The following is a 17,040-nucleotide window of genomic DNA, read 5'->3' on the forward strand; positions in this document are numbered from 1 at the left end:
CATTACATTCCAACGGTGTCTAGCAGATTATTTATTTTGGCCTCTTGGGGGGGTGGCACAATAGAGTGTCCAATCAATGGTGTCTCTTCTAGCCTAGCTCCAAACGAAGAAGCTCCTAGTGTCAACCCCCTTCGCATCCACATTGCATCCATGGGAATTGGAAACCTCCCCCCATGTAATTGTGTGTTCAACAGATGTGTAAATTCCTTATCTATAAACTACGTCTCTCATGGGTCCTCATTCAATAATTCCTGATAATAACATCCCATCCAATAAGTGGCTTCTTAGTGTACCTTTACCATTTGGTGCATTTCCACGAACACATTCTCCACCAAATTTCTTACCCCTTGTGTAGTGATTGCTTGTTGGGCCACATCCCACTCCTGTTGCATTTGATTAATCATCATTCACCAATGCTCTACGTCCACTTTGCCTCAGCCAAATGCTATTGCAATTCCCTCACCTTCCCCTCATTTAATGCTAACCACTCTTGCAACTTCAATGCTAAGGAGTTCGCCTTCACAATCACCTCCCTAAATGACTTACATTGCCATTGCAATAACACTAGCTCATTCTAAGTGCTCTCTAAACCCACCTGCACCATTTTCAGTGATTCTTACAACTGTTGAGCCTATGACCATTCAGCCCACATTCCTGCATCACTTACCTCCACTTGCACATCTTCCACGTGCAACTCTATCTTTAGCGATTGCACCCGTGCCTACTCTACATCTACCACCACTTGTAGTCATCTTGCCTCTGTTTGTACCCCATCCTCTTGCACCTTTTCCATTAATCCTAGCAAAAATGTGACCTCCTGTTCTATGTTCTCCACTTGAACTCTCTATAGCTAATAGTCTTCATAATCTCTCCATGTCCCATGATGATTTATCTCTATCTCTCACCTCTAGCTATGGCTCCCCCACATTTATAATGCTCATTCCCCCTTTTGTCAACCCTCATCCTAGTGTCCTAAGGCTAATCCACTGACGTGTCCCACTCATTACTTCACCACCACTAACACCTCCCACATCCTTTGAGGTTTCTTCCATGGACTTTTCAGGAGATTTTATTTCCCCCACCTCCTCCTCCACTCTTGACATACTCTTCATCTTCTCAAATGAACTATCCTCCACCTGCATCATTGGCTCATCATCTACTACCATCTGCAATGCCTATTGCACTATAGTCTTGGATAACATCATTAAAGCCAACAAGGGCATTTCTTTTGCCTCCATTCCCACCTCTTCGAGTTGTGCTAGCCCTTGTCCTGACTGACTTGCCTCACCTGGACTTAGTATTAACACTTGGAGTCTGACTAATCCTCCCACTCCTTGGAGGTTCAATGAATGCACTTCACTCTTTGCCCTTGCCTCATCCACCTTCCTTAGCTAGCATCACCCTCCTGCTGTGACTGATCTAGTGAACCTGACATACTTTCACTTGCATGATTTCTACAACTTCTCAATACATCCAATAATCACATTCTACTCCTCACTTCACCTTGATTCATTCCCATACTAATCACCTCCTTATAGCCATCACTCACTTGAGACTTGTTTTGTACTAGTCTTCCACGTATCCACTCTCTGCATCCTATCGCACTGGTACTTGGTACACTTGACCCTTGGCTCTAACATTCAACCACCCAAATTTTTGCCGAGGCACATTGACCATTGGATTTTGTTGCTAAATCACTGCTGACACATACCATGCCTTCTCATCTACTTGGTACAATAGTTTCTCCTTGGCAGACCTGAATAAACTTGACACTAATACACACAATTAGAAGCACATCTGGTTAGTTGCATTCATTTAGTTTTCATTTTCACCTTGGGTTCCTTGAAAACAAACAGTTGGCACATAAATTAGGATGCAATTCACCAACATTAATCAACAACTTAACAACTGGTTACTGAAAAAATGTACAACAACATCAACATCAACCTCAAGACACACTTTAGAGCACTCAACTATCATGGAATTTGACTTTTCATCCCATCCACACCAGCATTCCACTTCATGAATTCACCTTTCCACTCCACTCATTGCATTATAAAGCCTTCGAATCTCGATCAATTCTAGTCACTACTAGATTTCACCACCTCATTGGCTGCCTTGCATTGCCTTTGAATCTTAAACAATCTCATTTAACCACCTTCTATTTCATTTTATTTGTTGCATCATCTTTTCTCATCCTCCACCTCCTTCATTTTGCCATTTCATCCATTCATCTTGTGGCTTTTGAATCTCAAAAGTTGACACTCCACCTCATCACCTTTGAATCTCAAATAATTTCATTTCCTTCTATTTTTCACCTTCACTCACACCTCATTTGTCACATCCCATTTTATCACATTTCTATTTATCTTTTCATCTCCTTTCATCCCATCCCCATACTTAGATGTTTCTTTCCACTTCATTTTTCATATCATCCCACCATCTCACACTTTTTTTATTAAACATTTCATCCTACTTCATTCCTTATTTCATTTCATTACCTATCATCCTATCATATATCATTAAACATTTCATTCCACTTCATTTCTTATTCCATTTCATTATTCCATATCATCCTATCATGTATCATTAAACATTTCATTCCAGTTCATTGCTTATTCCATTTCATTATTGCATATCATCCTACCATATGATATTTTGTTCCTTCGACATTTCATTACTTCCGTTCATTTCATCATATATCATTTTTTTCCTTAGACATTCCATTCCCTTTCACTATCCATCTCGTTGCATTATGCCACATGTCATGTCATTTCATTTTCATCCCATTACCTATTTCCATCCATTACCTATCACATTTCATTTCAGTTCAATACCCCTTTCATTTCAGTTCATTACCTACCATGGCCTCACATATCATTTCATTTCATTTTCATTTCGTTCATTATTTCAATCCATCACCTCTCACTTATCATTTCATTTTATTACATTTCATATCATATCCTTTCACTTCATTACATTTTCATTTCTTATCATTACATCTCATTACATTTCATTACATTTCATTACATTTCATTACATTTCATTACATTTCATTACATTTCATTACATTTCATTTCATTTTGTTAACTATCATGTCATTACATTTCGTTCCATTTCATTGCCCATTTCATTTCATTTCATTAACTATCATGTCATTACATATCATTTTGCTTCATTACATTTTATTTCACTTCATTGCCTTTTCCATTTTCATTTCATTTCATTTCATTACATATTCCATTTCATTTTCATTTCAATACTCACATATCATTTTCATCCCCTTACCTATGTCCATCCATTACCTATTATATTTCATTTTCATCTCATTACTCATTACTCATTTCATTTCGTTACACATTTCATTTCGTTACACATTTCATTTCATTACTCATTTCATTTCATTTCGTTAGACATTACATTTCATTTTCACCTCATTACAATTCATTTTCCATTTCATTCCATTACATTACCTTACAAATCACTATCATTACCTCATGTTATATTTCAGTTTATCACATTTTATTATTTCATTTCATCCAATTTCATTACATCACATTCTATTTCACCACATTTCATTTCCTGTCATTACATTCATAATACCACATCACATTTTCATTACATCATCAATGACATACCACCTATTCTAACTCATGATCTATTTACATTCATCATTCACACACACACACACACACACACACACACACACACACACACACACACACACACACACACACACACACACACACACATCTGCATCTACTTCCACCATAATTATCAAATTAGATCATCACATGGATAAATATATAATGAGTACACACATCTACAACATCAATAAGTTCAGATATCTCATAAATCAAAATGATAATTAGACGATCCATCAAGAGGCTAAAATCACATGAATATTAGATAAAATACATCAACATGAACATCACATGATCATATAAAATGAAAGTACATAAATCAAGGATCAACCAAGTGCATCAGCACAAATTTCTAGTGAACATGAAGCAACTAATCATACATTATGAAGAATGAGGCCATAGTACATAATATACACTCATCCATGTGGAGGTGCCTGATTTGATGGTCCCTGCTCACTAGGGGCACTCGTATCCTCTCGCTATGCCTACTTTATCACATCTATCAATGGTGCAATTGGTCCAATCACAATAGCCTGACTCGATGATGCCCCATCTATCCTTGGTGACAGTGCTGGCAGTGGCGGCCCTAGTGTCATCACCGCTATGAATGTCTGTAAGGTACTCAACACCTCACCTATCTAAGCCTCCATGGAACTCATCCAAGCTTCCAAATTAGTTGATCCCCCTAACCTCCCTGGTGGCAGCTGTGACTCTTGTAGTACTAGTTGCTGCACCTATAGCTATGCACTTGGTGGATCTTTGATAAGACCATGCACTTGTGGCCTCTATCAGTGGAAAAACTATACATCCTCTAACAATCTTACCCTCACTTGCTCTGCTCCATCATGCTAATCAACCATCCCTCCTCTCACCCATGCACCACCCTAGCTATGGATACCTTTGACCCTCCCTAAACCCATTAGTTCCTGCACTAGGCCTTGTGCCACTCCCCTCTATGGTACCACCATGGCTACCTGATGACGGGCCACACCACCTGTACCAACTCACAACCAAAAATGCAATAATATGGAGACAAGAGAGATGACAAAATGCTTCATAAAACTTTCATTAATACTTGAAATTCATTAGAATATTCTCCAAATGGAAAAACTCCAAATTCTTACAATATAAGAGAGATTTCTCGCTAAGAGCTTCTACAAGAAATTACATCCGAAGAGCTTCTACTTGAAGAGCTTGTCTTGAAGAGCTTCTATTTCTCCAACTTCCATTAGAAGAGCTTCCATTTCTTGAACTTCATTACAAATGATAATAGGCCTTTCTTAAATAGGCACTTACCACCCAAGGCATGATTTATCCACAACATTCTAGAATCTCCACAACCTTCTACAATATCTACAACCTTCTAGAATTTCCACCTAAATACAACTAAGCACCACTATGTGGCCCAATTAGAAAATTACAATTCTTTTGTGGATCACAATAAATATTAAATGCATGATGCCACCTACACACCTCAATTAATGGAATAACAACCATTTTTATTATTTTTCTATTTATGCCACCTATGCATCTTGAAAATAGAAATTCCTCTTTTCTCCTTTTTCCCTTATTTTATTTTTAAATTAGTTTTCCTTCTATTTTCGTCACTTTCTCTCTCCTCCACAAATTTTTTTTTTTTTTTCTAATAATTTAATTTTCCCATGCAAGATGCTCCTGCATCAGACTCCCTTGGTAGATAGAAAAGTGTGTCCCACACTTTGATGTCAAAAGAAAGATATAGAACCATTTTCATCTTCACCACAAGCTTCCACCTCAATAGGGACAAGAAAACCAACATGCAAATCTTCCACATTTTTTTTTCTTCTGATGCATGATGCTCCTGCATCCGACTCCCATGGTAGAAATTTTTTTTGTGAATATGGAGTCACAAAATGAAGTAGCCATTGTTGACATAATTTTTTTCCTCTTCCTCCAACACATAGCTGGAACAAGTATCCGATGCTGAAATTTCTCCTTTGCAATGAACTCTATCCAAGCATAAATCTCATCCTCATTCAATCTTGTTGAATTAATCACACCTGTAATAAATCCAGCAACACCATACCAATCTTCCTTTTCGAGGTCATTTAATGCCCCAAACCTGACTTTGAAGCATTCTTAGGAGGTCTCCAAAACCTGAAAAATTGCAATAACTTTCAAACCGTGGGGCCTATTGACCTGATTCTTTTTCTGGAATGCTCTAAATCATGATTACATTCATCTGGCCAATTCACACCTTCTAGTTTACCAAAATGATGGCCCAAATACATGCTCCTATTTTTTTTAGGATTTTCAAATGCACTGATAGTTGAACTATGAGAGTTGGAACCTTTATTTGAGCCAAATGGGTATCCAAAAATGTAAAGACATGAAATAGAAACTAAGTCTAAGTACATTTTTTTGGGTGACACAGGATTGCCCTTATACCTCTGGATGCTCCTGCATCAGACACCCAGGGTAGATTGAAAAGTGACCCTGTCACTTTATGGATGGTAGAGGAAATCCCAAATGGGAAACCTTAGCTGCTGAAATCCAAGTTGAGTCCTTGATTGGCCGTCCTTTCCATTTGACCAAATACTCTTCATACTACCTGTTTCTGGTATTCCTACCCACACGATGATATAGAATGTCTTCTATCTCCTCCTTCTTAGAAGCAGGAATTGGACATTGCATCACTACCCAACCTTGTCTCCCTTGTGCTCTACCCACTCTGACCCTGGCTCATCATCTCCCTCTATTTCTCCTTGGACCACCCTCATCATCATCATCCTCTCCCCCACTTGATGGCTCATTAATCCCTGGAATCGGCTCAACAAGATTTGTGTATTTAGGGAAGGGATGATCTCAAAACCATCGTGCATAATGCCCTCCATCCTTGCATCTGCTACCCCATCTTGTAATGGCCAAGGCTATGGTGTGTCTATCATCTATAAAAAGGCCTCCAAATAGGCCTTATACTCTAGAGTTGGCCCCCACACTACTCTCTCTAACTGAACCCGGGCATAATGTGCAATCCCTTGTGGCATGCCCTGCCGCGGACCAAACTGCCTCACCACTCACTTGAAGCAAAACCACTCTATCATAGAAGGAATCCAACCAAGCAAATATCTCATGTTGAAGAAATACACCATCTCATCATCATCCTCCACCCATGGCTCTATAAACCTGTAAGGTCTCCATACGACCTCATCAATATCATCAAGAATCCAACACTAGTACTTTGTCTTGCCCAAATGGGGCTGCATGATCAGACTAGAATACGTATACATATATGGCATGCCCTATGGCCACTATCATACACACACTGGATGAGTAATGGGGAGATGCTCCTATGTCCATATTTGTAACAAAATGACCCTTGCCGGTAGTGACGAGGCTCCCGAATATACAACCTGGTGTAGATCATGGTATAAATGTGCCAAAATACAACTACCCCATGCAAATATCTATGGCTCATTAATAATCTCCTATATTAGCTAGCCCCATCCAACTAAAAACCCTTGCTCTTGGCAATCTGGCAATAGAAACCCTCCTATCAATCCCGCCAATGCTGCTGGCAATGCATCATACTATAAAATTTGAAACTAGGACACATTATCATCACCAATACTGTCATCTCTGAAGAAATCTTAGAATGCAGCCCCATCATCAGTCTAATCATAATAAATCAAATCCCTTACCATCGTGATCTAAAAAATCCTGTACCATGCCATGGATAGAGTCCTCGTACCATGAGCTTTCACCCATGCACCTATTATTCATCAAATAAACATAATGCATTACTTTTTTGTCACAAAGTGATCATCAAAATTCAATCTCATATCCCTATCTTGATACCTAGGTACTAGTTCTATCTTGGACCTATTGAAATTGTCTTTCTCTATCCTGAGTCGACTTGCTTGTCTCCCCTACTCTATATACCGAGTTGGGGCATCACCTATCTATTATCAAATCAATCCTACAACATCACTTCATGAATACCTGACTACTTATATTTACTTGTTATGCCCATCCCCAGCTGACAGACCAAGAATCTAGTCTTTGGCATTATCTTACACTCAACAGAGGACCTACACCCAGTTTTTGCCCTCTGATAATCTTTTGCACCATTTCCTAAGCCGTATATGTTAACAAATTAGTCAAATGCATTACAAAATTCAAATGTGCTACTACAACATTCAAAGGTACCATTCTATATATCATATGTGCTATAAGATACATATGCACTCACACAATACTCAAATGTGCTATTATATCATGTGGATGTGCTATTGTATTTGTATGCACTAAAACATTATCCACATGCACCACAAAACCTCTTGTATGCACTATTCCATTCATATGTGCTATAACATTAGCTATATGCACTACAATATTTCACATATGTGCTTTTTGATTCCCATGCACAATTAAATTTGCTGTATGCACTACAAGACTACATATGTGCTAATCCACTTGAAATCCAGGGTTTTTAAATGTGCTAAAATACCCTATGGATGTGTTATAACACTACTTGAATGCACTAAAACATTTCATATGTGCGAAAAGAACTTTCATATGCACTAAATTCCTAAAATCACCACATTTACCCTATAAATCCACGTAAAACTTCCAAAACATAGGTAAAAATGCTAAATCTCAAACATAGAGGATGTCGACGACTTACCAGGGCACCATAGTCTACTAGATGCTCATACCAATTACCCCTCTTGAATCTATGCTCTCGCAAAGGAATGACCATCCTCACTGAATCAGAGCTCCAAATCATCAAATGCAAAAGGAAAAAGTGAAAATGACAAGGGTAAAAGGTCTTTTTGACCTATTTAACACCCCCCCAGGTGGCAATTATATGACCTTTTGAAATTATTCATCCCTATTGGCATCTTTTTGCTCACCAAAATTGAATAGGTTATTGTATCAAATTGATCTAACTATCTTTTTATGCCAATCTCCCATAATGTCAGAAATAAAATTGGAACCTACTCAACTTTTGCACTTCCATGCTTTCTTCTAATTTCATTTCTGAGGGGGCATTATATTTGTACCAAACTGGGGGATCCAAGTTGGGGCATCAAATTTTTTTGAAGCATAAAAAATGTCCTACCCTAGCCAAAATTTTCAAACATCAATTCTACCAAAACTAGGATATCTAAGCAAAAATATTGCAACACCAAATTAACATCTCAATCAAATCATCAAATCAATGATGATCAAAACATCAAATCATCAATGATTAGACATCAAACCATCAACAGATAGAGACCACAACAATGGCAAAATGTTAGAATATCATTGAACAAACATAAAATCATCAGAATTTGACCTAAAATCATAAAATCAAGACAATCTTTGAACTAATATGCTTTGCATATTAGCTCAAAGAGGGGCATTTGTAGACACCCAAAAATTGGCAAAGACCTAAATCACACAATTTCGATCAATTAGTCCAAATTAAAGAGAAAATCAAAAGAAACACAATAGACTTTCGAATCAAAAATCACATCAGGTCATTAATGACCTATCAAATTGACAAGACCTAAATCAACTTTAAAAGAGGAGAAAAACAATTCAAATTCATAAAATGAAATTCAAAAAAGGAGGAGGAAAAAGACAAAAGTGTTGGAAATAAATAAAACATTTATTAAACCAATAAAATCATTTATCCTCACAAGATTGAAAACCTCCCTTTTTCATTTTAAAAGAATTAGAAATATCATTAATTATTCTCAAAATCAAGTCTGTTGGACTCTTCCTCCTGGTCTCTTATGAGATATTTTTAGTTTCACTTTCACTCCTAGTCAAAGGTGAAAATATTGATTCTTACCCCAACCCCTGTCAAAATCCTATAACTAGGAGGGAAAACTAAGAGGCAAGGAAGCCAAGTTTTTATGCATCTGCACTATAGGCACATTTGAACTCATCATTTTAACATTTTCATTGTAGCAAGTTCATAGCATTGTAGCATTATTTTGTGTCATTTAGCATCATTTATTGCATGTTAGTTTATGGCATAATCATTTCAAGACCATTTCCAAGAGTTTTATTTCACATATAGAGTCATAGATCTTGCATGTTTTCATTGTAGATCTGCAATTTAGCATATTCCCATTGTAGAACTATCACTAAGATGTTGGTCTGAGAGCTATTTTAGCAGTTGTAGTTAGGGAAAAATGAGATGCTCATAGAGATTACATTCTGATGATGATATCTTGGGTCTAGTATAGTTTGTCATCAGTCCATTTGCATTCTACACTAAAGTTTCATGAATACGCATTCACACCATGTATAGGTACACGAAAGGAGGAAATGTTAAATTAAGAGCCTTCAATAATGTAGATTGGGTAGGTAGCATTGATGACAAAAAAAGTACTAGTCAAGGAGCATTCTTTCTTGGGAAGAGGCTAGTGTCTTGGACAAGCAAGAACCAGAATTGTATTTCTCAATCCACAATAGAAGAAGAGTATGTTGCTACACTAGTAAATTGTTCTAATATAATGTGAATCAAGTAGTTGATGTCAAGAATGAAGGAAGAAATCAAGGAACTAGTGGTTATCTATTGTGATAACACAAGTGCAATCAATATATCCAAAAATCTAGTGATGCACTCAAACATAGAACACATTGCAATCAAATATCATTTCCTAAGGGAATTGGTTCAAGACAAAGAGGTGAGATTGGAATATGTGAACACCAAGGAGAAGATAGCACATATATTCACCAAAGCTTTACCTAAGGATGCATTAATGTATCTAAGAGGTAAACTTGGGGTTATTCCCCCCTCTGATGCCTACTAAAGAAAAAGATAATAAAGAATCAACCAAGTTGTATGGAATATCAATCAAGTTGATGCAGCAAAATAATAGAGCATATTGGATATGAATTAGTACATAAGGTACATTAAAATTTCAAATGTCTATATCCTTTGGCGATTGATGTCAAAGAGAGAGATTTTAGTGTCAACATGGAAGAGTTGTTGAGAATAGATTAAAAATAGTAAAAGAGGGAGATTGTTGAGATTAGATTGAAGAAGACTATCAAAGAGGGAGATTGTTAAGAACATACAAGTATGATCAATATGTTTTAATCAACATTTTGTTGCTGATGTCAAACCTCCTACTTGCTAGTAAAACAACTGCTTATATGACTTAAGTACTATCACTTAGTTGATTGATGAAGATGATTCAATGAAAAGATGTAACAAAAGAACCTAGAGGAAAGGTTGAGTTATGATTATGTAATGAAGTACAATAATCAGTTAAGATAGTGATAACATGATGCATTGATAATCTACTTAAGGTCACAAAGGCTGGTTACACTAAGAAAGTTTAGAAGAACAAGTTACACAAAGGTTGTCTGCTAAGCTTGATTGAGTGGATAGTAGGTGCCAAGAAAAGTCAATACAAGCCAAGTTGAAAATCAATTGGAGCTGAGTAAAATTTCATTCTAGTGCATGCTAAGTAGAATAGTGGATGTCAAGTAAAGTTTAGTTGATGCTAAGCACCAGTAAACTTTAGTTCATGCTGAGTGACTTCACAAAGGATGTGGAGCAATGTAGTATGTGTTGAGCATCAAAAGCAAGAAAATGCCGAGCTATTGCATTATGTAAAAGATCATGAATTTGATGGATCTAAGCTGACAATTTTATTTTCTTAGAATTTTTGAACTAGGTGGAAGATAAGATTGATGAGCTGGTGGCACATAATTCAAGATAAACCATTTTTAGGTGAATTCAAAGGGGATTCGAGCAGAAGTTTCTAGAAGAAATATGGAACATTAGATAGATTCATTGTATCCTACCTAATCCATCAAAACCCTAATTTGGACAATGGAGAATGAGTAGCAAAAGATCTTGGTTTCCTATTTATGGGAATGGTTGGTTAGAAGCAAAAGTGGTTAAGTGTGAGAAAGGGTTTTGCTTCATCAAGTGACCTAAGAGGAGAGACTACATTGGCATGTTAAGCAAGAAGGCTTATGGAAATGAATGCTTGAAGGGTGAACAAGCTATCAGAGTTGAAAAGTAAGAAGGCCAAGCAAGATGGAGGACTAAAACAATGATCTATAATTTGCAAATGAAGTTGTAAGTTGTTATTAGATCAAGCCTTACTATTACTCTTTAATAATTATATCAGTTTAGGGTAAATCCTTTGGATTATGGTTGACCTAATAGTCATTTGTAAATCCTTTAATTGGATGAAATTCCAAGTGAATGGTCTAAAGTCCTCTAACAATGTTCACTCCTAAAAAAGTGATTGAAATCCTTTAACAGGGTCACATTTAATAGTGTGTATTGTAACCTTTAATAGGGTTGGCCTTTCACAGGGCATCACTTCATAAAAGTGAAAAAGAGTAGCATGTTACTGATGGTTTTTCCCAAATTTGGTTTCAACTTAAATCATTGTGTCAATTGTGTTGATGGATCTGTTATGTTTCATGTTTACATTTCTGCAAGTTGATTTGATAGTAACCTACAAGTTTTAAGTGATTGCATAATCTTATGGATGCATGCACGACGAAGAATGTTTTATGGGTTCACTAAGCTGTGAAAATTTTTGTTTATACATCTGGACCTTGAATAACTAATTCAACCCCCTCTCAGTTATTCTAAAAGTATTCTAACAATTGGTATCAGAGCCATTTTTTTAAGAGGACTAGTTTGAAGGTACTAGAAGCACAAAGATCAGGATGTCAAAAAGAGAAGTAGCAAAGCTCAACAGAGATAAATTTCTTGCATGAAAAAGTTTGACGAAGCTACAACTTGGAGGACTTGGAGATCATGCACAATCTACCATTACCACTGAGCATGTTGACCCTATTGGAGCACCAATTGCTAAGGATATGAGAAAGAAGAAAGAACATAACCAGGCAATACTAGAGATTGCCTCTACCTTAAGTTATGCTGAATTTGATGATATCAAAGGTCTTGATAGTGAAAAGAAAATGTGAGATGCACTAGCCGCCATCTACGAAGGAGACACCAATGTTCTTAGAGCCAAAGCTGAAAGTCTCATAGGTAAGTTTGATGATATGAGAATGAAAGAAGGTGAAAATATTGCTCAATATGTTGTAAGGATAAAAGAAGTAGTTAATGCAATAAAAAGGAGCTAATGGAAAATTAGATGATGATACTATGTTAAACAAAGTTTTAAGAACACTACTACCTGTATATGCCATTAGAGTCTCTAAAATTCAAGAACTAAGATGCATACGAAGGAATGATATTTCACTTGAAGGATTGGTAGGTAGACTTACTACTTTTGAGCTATCTAACTTTGATAATTACAAACCTAAGAGTATCAAATCTGCTTTCAAAGCCAAAGTGTCATTGAAGGAATCTAATGAGAAGAAGAAAAAGAAAAATATAAAATACATATCTAGTAATAGTGATATAGATGAGGAGGATGTTGAACAACTTGAAGCACTACTAACAAGAAGATTCCACAAAGGTAAAGGTAAGTTCAAAGGTAAACTGCCTATCATTTGTTTCAATTGCAATGAGATTGGTCATATTGTTGTTAGATGTTCAGAAAAGAAAAATTATATAGGTGGTGACAAGTAAAAAAGTATAAGAGATGAAGACAACAAGGATTACAAAGACAAAGGCAAAAAGTCATGCTACATTGCTGAAGAGGAAACATCTGATGAACATGATGATAAAGTGGTATATGTTGCAATGAAGGACAAATTTGATGAAGATGAGGCAACTGCACTTGTGACCTATGTAAACAAGAATGACAAGAGGATCATTGATAGTGGGTGTTCACACCACATGATTGGAGACAAAAGTAAGTTCATTTCCTTGAATTGTTATTAGGAAAATAGTGTAAGATTTGGTAATGATGCACCATGTTTGATAAAAGGAAAAGGTTCTATCAAACTCACAGATAAGATTTTATGTGACAATGCTTACTATGTTGAAGGAATTAACTAAAATCTCTTGAGTGTATCACAATTGAATAATTTGGGATGTAAGGTTGAATTTGAAAACAAGGTTTCTAAGATATATGACAAAATGGAAGACTGATTGGAAAAGGTGATCCGACTAGAAGTAATCTATTCTATCTTGATATAGATGATGCTACTTGTTTAATTGTAAAATCTAATGATGTATGGCTATGGCACAAAAGGTTATGTCATGTTGATTTTGACAACTTGGTTAGTATCAGTAACATGAGAAAGATTAGAGGATTGCCTAAGTTAAAGAAGCCTAATAATGTAATGTGCAAACAATGTCAATTGGGCAAGATGTCAAAGTCAAGTTTTAAGGGTAAAACTTACACTTCTAAAGGAATACTAGAGATTGTTCATACTGACTTGTGTGGACTAGTTGAAGTACAAAGCTACAAAGGAGATAAGTATATTATGTTGTTTGTTGATGATTATTCTAAAATGATGACAACTATGTTTTTGAAAAAGAAATCTGATGCCTTACAAATGTTTAAGTGGTATCTGGCAAGAGTTGAAAAGGAAATAGGAAAAAGTCTGAAGTATTTGAGATCTGACAGAGGAGGAGAATTCACATCAAATGAATTTGAGATGTTCTGTAATGACAGAGGAATCAAAAGACAGACATCTGCCCCTATAACCCCTACACAAAATGGAATTGCTAAAAGGAGGAATGGATCTATAATGGACTATGCTAGAACACTCATGATGGAGAAGAATGTTACTTTGAAATACTAGAGAGGAGTTGTAAGTACAATTGTCTATACCTTGAACTATGTACAAGTCAAGAAAGGTACTCATTTAACAACTTTTGAATTGTGGTATGAATACTCACCCAATGTAAAGTACATTAAGGTATTTGGATGCAAATGTTACATTCTTAAAGATTCTAGGATTGGTAAAATTGATGCAAAAAGTGAAGAAGGTATATTCCTAGGATATTTCACAAGAAGTAAAGCTTACAAGTGTTTAAGTACTAACACTAACAAAGTTGTGGAAAGTGCAAATGTGAACTTTGACGAATATACAAAATTATATGAGGCTGAACCTATGGGAGAATAAGAAGAATACAAATCATTTGTAAACTCTTATGAAGGTATGCCTACTAAATAAGATGCTACAAATCAAGCTACAAACCAAAAAAAAGTTTCAGTGACTGCTGAGTCACATACTATGAATGTCAAGTTACATTTAGGAGCCAAGATACATTCAAAAGTTGAGTTACAGAATGAAGTTAAAGCACATCTAGATTTTGAGATTAGTAGAGATGCTATATTACCTAACAGAGATGTACAAAATGATTCTGAAACTGAAAGATCAAATGAAGAAACAAAAACTCAACCAAGATTGTCTAAATATGTCAAAAGACATCATCTTGCTATACAAATTATTGGAGATAAAGATGCTAGACCAATGATAAGAAATAGATTGAATAACAATACATTTTTGTTGAGCATGAAGGAATCCAAAATAGTAAAAGATGCATTAGAAGATGAAGAATGGAATAAGGCCATGGAAGAAGAAATAGAACAAATTTAGAAAAATAAGACATTGACTCTAGTTCCTAGACTAGAAGACAAGAGTGTGATTGGCACCAAGTGGATATTTATAAACAAACTAGATGAAAATGGTAAAGTAGAAAGGAACAAGGAAATATTAGTTTACAAAGGATATCCACAAGAAGAAGGAATTGACTATGGAGAGAAATTTTCCCCTATTGCTAGATTGGAAGGAGTAAGAACTTTACTTTCTTATTCTACATACAAAGGTTTCAAAGTTTATCAAATGGATGTTAAATCTGCATTTCTGAATGGCATATTAGAGGAAGAAGTTTACATAATATAGCTAGAAGGTTTTGTTGATGTTGAGACTAAGAACACGGTATGCAAATTACACAAAGCTCTATATGGTTTAAAACATGATAAGTATCTTGTGAAAATTGGATTTGAAAGAACTGATGATAACATCAATCTATAATACAGATAGAGAAAGGAAAAGGTATTTTGTTATCTAAATTTTTTGTTGATGATATCATATTTGGAGGTCAAGATGCCTTATGTAAAGCTTTTGCAAATGAAATGAAGCAAGAATTTGAAATGTATATGTTTTGAGATATCAAATTCTTTATGGGGTTGCAAGTATATCAAATGAAATATGGTATATACATTACTTAGTCAAAACATATCAAAGAAATATTGAATTTTTTTGGATTGGAGGATTCAAAACCAGTTAGTACACCTATGGTGATAGGACTCATGTTGTCAAAGAATGATGATTCAACTAAAGTGAATCAAAGATTGTACAGGTCTATGATTGGAAAATTACAATATGAAGTATATAGCAGACCTGACATTGCACTATCTATAGGGATAGTTGCAAGATTCTCTACAAATTCTAGGGAGAATCATTTGATAGCTATGAAGAGAATAATAAGATATCTAAAAGGAACAGAGGAGTATGGTCTATACTATAAGAAAAATGAGAAACTTGAATTAAGAGCCTACACAAATGTTGATTGAGCTGGAAACATTGATGACAGAAAAAGAACCAGTGGAGGAGCATTTTTCTTAGGCAAGAGACTGGTTACATGGACTAGCAAGAAAAAAATTGCACCTCACAATCTACTACTGAAGCTGAATATGTTGCTACTGGTGTAAATTGTACAAACATTGTATGGATCAAACAACTACTCAAAGGTATGAAGGAAGATATCATAGAACTAGTGATACTTTATTGTCATAATACAAGTGCTATCAATATATCAAAGAATCATGTGATGCACACAAAGATTAAGCACATTGCAATCAAGTATCATTACTTGAGAGAATTAGTTCAAAATAAAAAAGTGAAGATGGAATATGTTAACACAAAGGAGCAAATTGCTGACACCTTCACAAAAGCATTACCTAAGGATACTCATGAGTATCTAAGAGGTAAACTAGGGGTGATACCCCTATCAAAAGCTATCTAAGTAACAAAGAGGAGTGCCCTGCATCAAACAAGCTAATTTTCATATATTACAAATTGATGTAGAGGATCTTGCTTTAGGAGCTGCCTAAAGTAATCAAAGAGCTGAAACTTCAAATTAGTCACAAGCAAGGTAACAAAGCGAGAAACTAAAGAAACTAAAAGGCTTATATTTGCATGTTAAGATGACAAGTCTTTGGCATTGTTGTCAAAGAGGGAGAGATTACTGATCAAGAGAGATAATTTCCAAGGGAGATGAAGATATTTACTTATCAAGATAATGATAAAGGGAAATAATTGCTGATCAAAAAAATTAATGATCAAGCTAGTATATTTAGCAAGCAAGATTTATTGATCAGAGTAAGGGAGAGATTACTGATCAAGAGAGAAAATTGCTAATCAAGAGCTATACAAAAGGGAGAAGAGTTATCAAAGAGGGAGAAATCCTAATCTACCTAGTAAGAGGGAGACATGAGAAGAAATATTC

This window comes from Cupressus sempervirens, chromosome 6, assembly GCF_028749045.1.
Source record: "Cupressus sempervirens isolate cs-2001-9-10 chromosome 6, ASM2874904v1, whole genome shotgun sequence".
Taxonomy (NCBI): domain Eukaryota; kingdom Viridiplantae; phylum Streptophyta; class Pinopsida; order Cupressales; family Cupressaceae; genus Cupressus; species Cupressus sempervirens.